This window comes from Canis lupus, chromosome 30 (assembly GCF_011100685.1).
Source record: "Canis lupus familiaris isolate Mischka breed German Shepherd chromosome 30, alternate assembly UU_Cfam_GSD_1.0, whole genome shotgun sequence".
NCBI classification, from domain to species: domain Eukaryota; kingdom Metazoa; phylum Chordata; class Mammalia; order Carnivora; family Canidae; genus Canis; species Canis lupus.
In genome coordinates, this window is record NC_049251.1 from 34,051,307 (window position 1) to 34,059,940 (window position 8,634).

An 8,634-nucleotide genomic window follows, 5' to 3' on the forward strand; every position below is an offset into this window, starting at 1 on the left:
GGAGTTCTGAGATGTTCTTTTAAAATAAGTCAGAATGTTCCAGAACTCCTGGTCCTGCGGGACATTAAGCTGTGTGGTCCTGGCTTGGCCCGTCCTCTGACATGAGCTTGGCCCACACCCTGTGGCTTTCGGGTCTGTCCCCCGACTCTCACCCGGCTCTGACCACAGGCTGCCCCGTGGTGGTTCCTTCCAGTGAGGGCGCAGGGATCCGGATCCGCAGGGGAAAGTGGGGAAAGTGGGGAGGGAGCCCCAGCAGGGCAGCAGGGCCCAGGAGAGCCGGCCCGGGTTGTCGCCCAGACCCTGTGCTGACCCTCCAGGCCCCCCCGGGGTGAGCCGCCCGCCCTCCCCGCCTTCATCTTCCTCATCTATTAAAAGAGGGAGTTGGTCGTAACCATCAATAAGATCCTTTCAAGTTCTCGCATCCTGTGACCCTGTGAAAATGCCATTCGCCCGGGTGAAATGGGTTATGACTTCCATGTTCTGGAATCCGGCTGCCCTGCCCGCACAGGCTTCACAGGCGTGAGGCCAGAGGGAGAAGAAGGGGCGCAGGGGTGTCTTGGGGGATCCTCGCCGTGAGATCCGGGCAGGCCTGGCTCACGCAGACCTTCTCCAGCGGCTGGTGGAGTCCAAGAGGCGACACGGTCTCCCAGGAATTCCTTCCAGGTCAGAATCCCAACGCTACCCTTTCCAGAAGCTCCAGGCTCTGGGGGTACAAACCAAGCATTCACTGGAGGGGACACACAGCCAAGTCCTCGGCTGCTCTGTGCCAACAGAGACTTCTAGACAGGCCCGGGGCGAGGGCAGAGTGCTGGGCCATGGCGCTCAGCAGGAGGCGCCGGCTCTGGGGTTGGTTGCAAGGCTTCTGCGTTCTCTCCAGCTCCGTCCTAACTGGCCATTACTTAATTATCTGGGCCTCAGTTTCTCCATTTGTCCAATAGGATTGAAACAGACAAAAACATAGACCTGCTCTCTCTGTCTTCTAGAGGGAAAAACGTCAGAGAACGGAAGCCAAACTCCTGGAGGAGAGATGGAGTGCCCCTCCAGGGGACCTATGGGGTTTTTGGGGGGTCCCTTCTGTGGTTTATATGTCATGGTTTCTCTGGGTTGCTTCCACTTGCCAGCAGACAGGTGCTGCCCCACTGAGCCCCCAGTTGGAGAGGCCTCTGGGGTGGTGGGAGCCCTCGGAAGGACACACTGTATAGGGGCCCTGCACCCCAAGCTACAGGGGCTCCTTCACAGCTTGTGCTGCCCTGGGACGCCTCAGTCACTGAACAAGGGGCCTCCTGGCTGGTGGAAGAACTCCACAGGCCCACGGAATCCTGGTAGGACCTGGCAGGAGAGCCCTCGGACGCAGGCAGCGCCTGGTAGGTACGCTGGCCACCGTGCGCCAAGGGACCTTAAAGACATGTGTGGGGGCGGAGTTCACAGGCAGTGCTGCCTACTGTCCTGGAAGAGGTAGAGGCCTGGGCTGTCCCACTGTGTCCTGGATGGTGGGTGTTGGCGGCCCTGAGCTTGGGGTTCCTTCCCTGCGAGGCGAGGGGACGTGCCCATCCGGCCTCCCTCACGCCAGGGTGGTGAGAGCAGATGGAAACAGACAGTGCTCAGGCTTGTAGGCTTGCTGCTGACGATCGGGTCAGAATCCGGGTCACTGAGGGCTGAGTCCTGGTGTGCTGTGTAGAAGCCGCACGGCCCCAGGCCAGCCACTGAACCCCCAGGGGCTCTCGTTGCCTCTGTGAGATAGGGAGAGCTCTCCAGGCCTCCCGGAGCAGCTGGGAGGAGTCCATGGAGAGTGGTCATGTATGTAGAATGTCTGGTGCAGGGCCTGGCACACAGTAGGTGCCTAATAAATGTGGCGGCTTGTCTCCTACAACTTCTTGCTGTGGCTCGCTTTCCCCAACCCGGCAGCTCCGGGGAGGCCCCAGCCTGAGACCAGCTCTCGGCCCTGCAGAGAGGACGTCAGATGCTTCCTAGGCTGAGGCAGAAACGACTTCAGGGGGAGGTCCCTCCCGGGGTGGGTGCTCGGAGCTGCTGCCTTGACTGCTGGCTGGGTGCTGGGTGGCCACCAGCACCAGGTGGCCGCCTTCCGGACCTGCCCTATCCTTTCCTGACTCCAGGGCCTGCCTCAACTGTTCCCTCTCCAGCCTGGCTCCATCCTGAGTGCCAGGGACTGATGGTCCACGGGCCTACGTACTCCAGCCTCAAAGGAATCAGAGGAGGCTCCCGTTCCCTACCTCTCTGCCCTCCCTCCATTCCCGTGCTCCCTGTGGAAATGCCCTCACAGCTGTCTGGGGCAGCTGATTTCTCACCCCCTGGACTTCCTTCCACAGGCAGCCCCAACAGGACCACTTTGGATTCCCGTGAGCTGCTTCTGTAACATCATCACCAAGAGGACAGGGAAGCTCCGGAGACGGACTGCATTCAAGACCCCAAGAGCAAAAAAAAAAAAAAAAAAAAAAAAAAAGTAAAATAAATTAAAATAAAATTAACAAAATAAAAAATAATAAAAAAAAGACCCCGAGAGCACCACTCTGGCAATGGGTAAGTCACATCACCTCTGTGCATCCCATTTTCACGAGCATCATCTTAACAAATCCTGGGGGCGCCCCCCCGGGAAGGGGGGTTTTGTCCATGTGGGGCTGGCCCAGCGTCACTCGGTCCATGGGAGCGGAGCTGGGACTCACGGACACAGCTCTTCTGGTTCTAAATCCCCGCTCGCCCCAAGGTCCTGTAGTTATAGAGGTTCAGCTTATGTGTGCAGCGCAGGTGAAAAACGGACTAATTCATTTAAGAATGTTTTTATTACTTATTGATGTCCTGACCTCCTCCAAAGGATTTTAAACCGACTTACAATATGTAGCTTAGATACCATAAATCTGAAAATAAAGTAGCGTCAAGTCAAGATCTTGGTAGTAAAAAACAGAGGCAAAGGGGGTAGGAATGAATAAAGGCCAAAAGGTGAGTGGCCACTGAGGGCCTCCAGGTGCCCAGCACCAGGGAAGGTTCTGGGAGACATTCAAAGTGGTTGGATGCCCCCTCCGAGATAAGCCACCCCTGGATGTTCACAGCGAAAATAGAATGGAACAGTCAAATAATACATTGTGTGCGTACTTTGCGTCAGGCATTATTCTATGCACTTTGCTTTCCTTTCCCAATAATTTTTTGGTTTTTTTGGTTGGAGTGATTTTAGATTTACAGAAAAGTCGCAAAGAGCATATAGAGTTTCCTTGCCCCTTATGTGATTTCTCATGACGCTAGCATCGTCCATAACCGATACATTTGGCACAACCGAGAAATCAACATCTAGTATCTTATTATCAACTAAACTACAGTCTTTATTTGGATTTCCCGTTTTTCCACCATTTTTAAATTTCTGTTTCAGGATAAAATCCAAGATATCACATTACACGTAAAAGTGTTTTACTTCCTTTTCTTTCCTTCTTTTTCTTTTCTTTTTCTTCCTTTCTTTCCCCCTCCTCCACCTCCTCCTCCTTCTTCTTCTTCTCTTCCTCCTCCTCCTCCTCCTCCTCCTCCTCCTCCTCCTCCTCCTCCTCCTCCTCCTCCTCCTCCTCCTCCTCCTTCTTCTTCTTCTCTTCTTCTTCTTCTTCTTCTTCTTCTTCTTCTTCTTCTCTCTCTCCTCTTCCTCCTCCTCCTCTTCCTCCTCCTCCTCTTCCTCCTCCTCCTACTTCTCCTCCCTCCTCTCCTCCTCCGCCTCTTCTTCCTCCTCCTCTTCCTCCTCCGACCCCTCTTCCTCCTCCTCCCCCCTCTCACTCCCCCCCCCCCCACTTCCCTTCCTCCTCATCCTCCCCCCTCTTCCTACTTTTTTCCAATAAAAACTTCTTTTCCTTCTTTTTCACTCCTCCTTTCCTCCCCCTCTTCATCCTCCTTCTTCTTCTTCTTTCTTCTTCTTCGTCCTTCTTGCTTCCCCTCCTCCTCTTCCTCCTCATCCTCCTCCTCCTTCTGGATGGCTGCTGATTTTTAGTCTTCGTCTGTTCCCCTCGCGTCGGCGGTGTCGTACAGTTACTTCCTCTTTTTTTCCTGACCTCAGTTAAACCTAATTTGGAATAGTTTCCTCCAGTTTCCGGTTGGTGTCTCATCCATATTGTACTTATTATGGCGAGGGTTTATGGCATTTTTAAGAGGCTTCCATTGCACTTAGTGATGAAAGGTTTGCTAGGTATCTATATTTCGCTCCAAATGATCCTTTTTTTGAGGCTGGAGCAGTTATGTGACGGCGGGTCTTTTTTTCGTATCTTTAAGTTGTCTATCAGTTCCGTTTTATATTATTGTTATTGTCCTCCCATTGTCTTAATTTTTTTTTCTTTTTTAAGGTGTCCTGATGTGTCCTCTGGGTTTGTACACTTGGTCGTTTTGAAAGTTTTGTTCCGTTTTTTTCCTGTTAATCTGGTTCCCTGGTTGCCCTCGCTGTCTTCTGGAAGTTCTTCTACATTGATCTATTCGTTAACCATTAGAATACGCCTCTTTTCCATCTGAGGACGCCTCTAATAATCGCTGGCACAGGTTTCCGTCCTCCTGTCTAGTTACTTTGTAATATATGTTGTCCTTTTGTTTTCCGGGTTTGTCCTAATTGATCCGCTGTCAATAAGTTTTTTGTTCACTCTTTAGTTCTATTTGCAGTTGCTTCATTAGTTTGTGAAGGTTCCTTTTCCTGATTGTCTTTTCGCGGGAAGCCCCCTCGTTGTGTCCTTATATATGGTTGCTCCCTATAAAGGGCTTCCAATCCCTTCGTACATAGCCTTCAGTTCCGTTTGTTCCTACGTGGTCCTCCTTGACTATCCTTGTCTTCCTTACCTGCCGTCGCTCCTTCTGTCTTGTTGGAGTTTCCAGTCATATCCCACTTCCCCTACCTCTTGTTTTCTTCACTGTAATCTTTGATCCTATCCGGTCCTCAGGTCCTGAAAGAGGATGTCACGGAGGCAGCATAGCGGAGGAAAGGGAGGGTCATGACACGTAACGGCAGGAAGGGGGAGAAGGAGTGGGCGGAAGAAGGGGGTGGGGCGGAAGAGAAAGAGGAGGTGGTAGGAGGGAAAGGAACTCTTGTAAGGTCCTCTTCTTTCGCTTGTTTTTCCTGCCCTGGGTGCTCTGATTGGTTCCCTAGTCCGTATTGGTGTCTTCCCCTTCCTATCTTATATATGACTTCCTCCGTCCTTCTTTCCGCTTCTGTCGCCTAGGTATATTTCTATCAATCTTTCCTCCGACTCCTATTCTCTGCTTGGTTTCCTGTACAGGTATTGCGTGTCCTGCCTATCGTTCTATCTTCTTCTTTCGTTCTTCTTCTCTTTCTTCTCCCTCCTCCTCGCTCTTCCCTCCTCCCTCCTCCTCCTCCTCCTTCTCCTCTTCTCCTCCTCCTCCTTCTCATCCTCCTCTTCCTTCCTCCTCCTCCTCCTCCGCCTTCTTCTTCTCCTTCTCCTCTTCCTCCTTCTTCTTCTCCTTCTCCTTCTTCCCCTCCTCTTCCTCATCCTTCTTCTCTTCTTCCTTTTAATCCTCACAATTACGAGGAACCAAGGCATAAAAAGGCATTTTCTGACTGCTCATGCCACACTGCTGGGAAATAGTGTTGCTAAGTTCAGACCCAGTCAGCCAGGTTGCTGTACGAGAAGTGGGTGAGGAGAGGGAATCAGGGGGAGGTGGGCTAACAGGTGGGGAATGACAGGACACAAGAGGGTCTGGGAGAGAAAGGCTTTCTGGGGAGTGCTGGTGGCACATTTTTTACAGAGGGAAAAGAGAAAGGTGTCTGGCTCCAGGATTTATCCCTAAACATTCACCTCTTCTCCCTCATTGCTTCCCCCTTCTCTCTCCACTGGCAGGGGAGGGTTTTGTGGGGGAAGATACAAGGCTGGACTGGTTCTCCAGACCACCCCCTGCTTGGGACAAAGCAACCCTTTCTTTGGGCTGGCGTTTCCTTTTTGCAATGTGTAAGTAATACCTCTTTATATAGGAAATCAGAAAACGTAGCTAAATTATTTATAAATCATCCAGAAGTCTGCTCATCTACGATCCATCATGCTCCATAACAGTGTGCCTTTCAACAGAAATGAAATGTCGTCCTACTATGGACTGTTGCGCATGCTACATTGTTTTTTTCCACCTAGTGATATATCGTGAACATCTTTTTTATGATAACGTGGACATTTTTATGGCATTAATTCTGAAAGACTTCTATTGCATGGACATACCACATTTAATTGAAGCAGTCTCCTTTTGTTGGACAGTTTTGTTCTTTCTAATTTCTGTAAGTGTAGCTGAGTTTAAATACTTGTGTCTAGTCTTTGTCATTCCATTGAGATCATTCCATTGGAGTCCAGGCTCCCCTGGACATAGAATTGCTGAGTTCAGAGGCAAGCACCTGGTAAGAGTTGTGCTGCTCCCCTTGCTCCCCAGAGAGGTGGTTCTGGGTGCCCACCCAGAGGATCTGCTGGTCTAGGCGGAAGCCCACCTCCCTACAGCCTCCTCCCATAGAATATTACCTCCCCCCTTTCCATCTTCGCCAATGGCATAGGACTATTGTCTTATTTTGCATTTTTACTTCTTTGTCATTTATTTTATGATTTTTTACTTATTTTATTTTTACTGGGATTGAAACTGTTTTCATGTGTTTCTTAGCCACTTCTGTTTCTCTTGTGAACTGCTTGTTCATTTAGACTTTTCTTCCTCTGTTTGCTTTTGCTTTCTCTTGCCTGGAAGAAGTAGTCCCTCGTTGAACTTATGGCTAAGAATTGAGCCAGGATATGGGCATCCTGGCTTCCAGAGGTTTCTAAGATGGAAGAAAATGAGCCAATTAGTCTGAAAAACCAGGGAGTGCACCAGCCTTCACTCCCTGCAGGACAATGGGTGGGGCAGCTTTCCATGGAGAGTTTTATAGGGAGAATGGACAACCATCTGCCTTGATACAGAGGCTGAACCAAATGATTCTGGTGGTTTCTCTGATTCTGAGGTTTCATAAATGATTGGGAATTTGGAGACCAAACTTAGGCCTGTCGGAGTCAGGGAAGGAAGGCTTGAGAGGTAGAGGAATGGCAATGCCCTTATGCTCGTGGACGGAGCGAGGACCACCCTTGTGGAGCCTGGCTCCCTGTCTTACCACCAGGCATAACTGGCTGTTGGTGCTCTTTGCTTTCCTTTCACTTTTTTCCTGGGATTCTCCTGGCCTCAGAAACACAGACCACCAGGGCCACAAAGGTCCTAAACGTTCTTCCTGGGGGAGGAGAGGAACCAACAAAAAGGAGAAATAAAGACGAGGATGAGCATACTTGCATGTGACCACATTGATGCACCTATAAATAGTCAATGTATTTGTGCAATATACCTAAAAAAGAAAATGAACAAAACATTTTTTCTCCCCCAAAAAGATTTTCCTCCAGAACTGGTCTGCTAAATCGCTGTTTGTTAAAGAATGGTGATGGGGAGATGACAATCTTCTTATCCACTTTCCTCCTCTGCAGAAGGAGAAACTGAGGCCTGGGGGCAGGCACAGCAAGTGGCGTTTCGTACAGAATCTCCCGCCACAGCTCCGGGCTCCTTCTCTGTGATGTCTGGTTCTAGTAACGGCACGCCAAAGGGTTGCTTCTTGCCTATAGAAAATATTCCTTGGGACTGAAAAAGCAAATCAGAGAACAGACCGGGTGAGCAGATGTACAGCCGAAGGAGATGTATCCCGTTTTTACTCTGACCTCTGTCAACAGGCCACCATCTCCAACCCACTGGGAAATTGTCCCTTTTTACCCTTCACTTCACATAAAAATAACTTTGGGATTTTCCTTTGGAGCCTCCTGTGCGGTCCTTTCAAAGCTGATGACACACATCACACAAAGCAGAGGCAGAGGGACTGACAGCGATGGGGTGAGGGGCGTTCCCCACAGCTAGTGCGAGAGTCAGGGCTCCAGGATGCTTCTGGAATCTTTCCTTCTCACTAAGAGCCGCAGAGACTTATTTTTTTTCTTATAAATGTAATGCTGGCTTTCGCGCATTACTACCCCGCCCCTCACCCCATTCTAGAATATTCTCCTTTAGTTTCTCTCTTTTCACTCTCAATGTCCTTAGGATCCTCTGAACCCACATTACTGGGTCACATCCTCTTTTTCAGAGCACTTCCCAACGGATGTCCCAGTGCTCCGTGAGGGAGACGGAACCAGGCCTGGGGATGCCTTCCCGGCAGAGGCCGTGCCCCAAGATTTCAAGGGACAGTCACGGGGGCACATTGAGGTCACAATTTCAAGATGAAAAATAAATAAAATAAAATAAAATAAAATAAAATAAAATAAAATAAATAAGAATTTCAAGACATCTGACTCCCAAATCAGTGCCCTCTCTCATCCTCCACTAGGTATGCGATGGGCGTTTGGAGAAGGTGGAGCGAAGTCCTGACTCAGCCAGCTTCCTGGGAGGGACCCTATAGGGGCTGAGCTCTGGGTGACTTGGAGGCCAGGCTGGGAGCGATGGGCTGCTGCCAACCGGCCAGATGGCCCTGCCTGTGTCAGCCGCTCTGCCCTCATCCCAAACTGTGATTTTTGTCACTTGCTGACTCCAGCCTTATTGGAGTTGCTAGGGCTTCTGGGCTGGTGGGTCTTTATTTTCCAGAATTGCCCTAAATGGGTTACTCTGTTGCACCAAACCATG

At 50.2% G+C, this 8,634-nt stretch overlaps 2 long non-coding RNA genes across 2 annotated transcripts; both read left to right on the forward strand.

The window, feature by feature from the left end:
• The first annotated feature begins 491 nt into the window (after positions 1–491).
• On the forward strand, positions 492–2,221 carry LOC119866842. Its single transcript, XR_005381385.1, has 3 exons — positions 492–663; positions 1,125–1,368; positions 2,115–2,221. It is a non-coding gene; the product is annotated as an uncharacterized LOC119866842 (long non-coding RNA).
• Positions 2,222–2,449: 228 nt separating this feature from the next.
• Positions 2,450–8,237, forward strand: LOC119866843. The gene is made up of 3 exons (XR_005381386.1): positions 2,450–2,538; positions 7,461–7,640; positions 8,102–8,237. It is a non-coding gene; the product is annotated as an uncharacterized LOC119866843 (long non-coding RNA).
• The last annotated feature ends 397 nt before the right edge of the window (positions 8,238–8,634 follow it).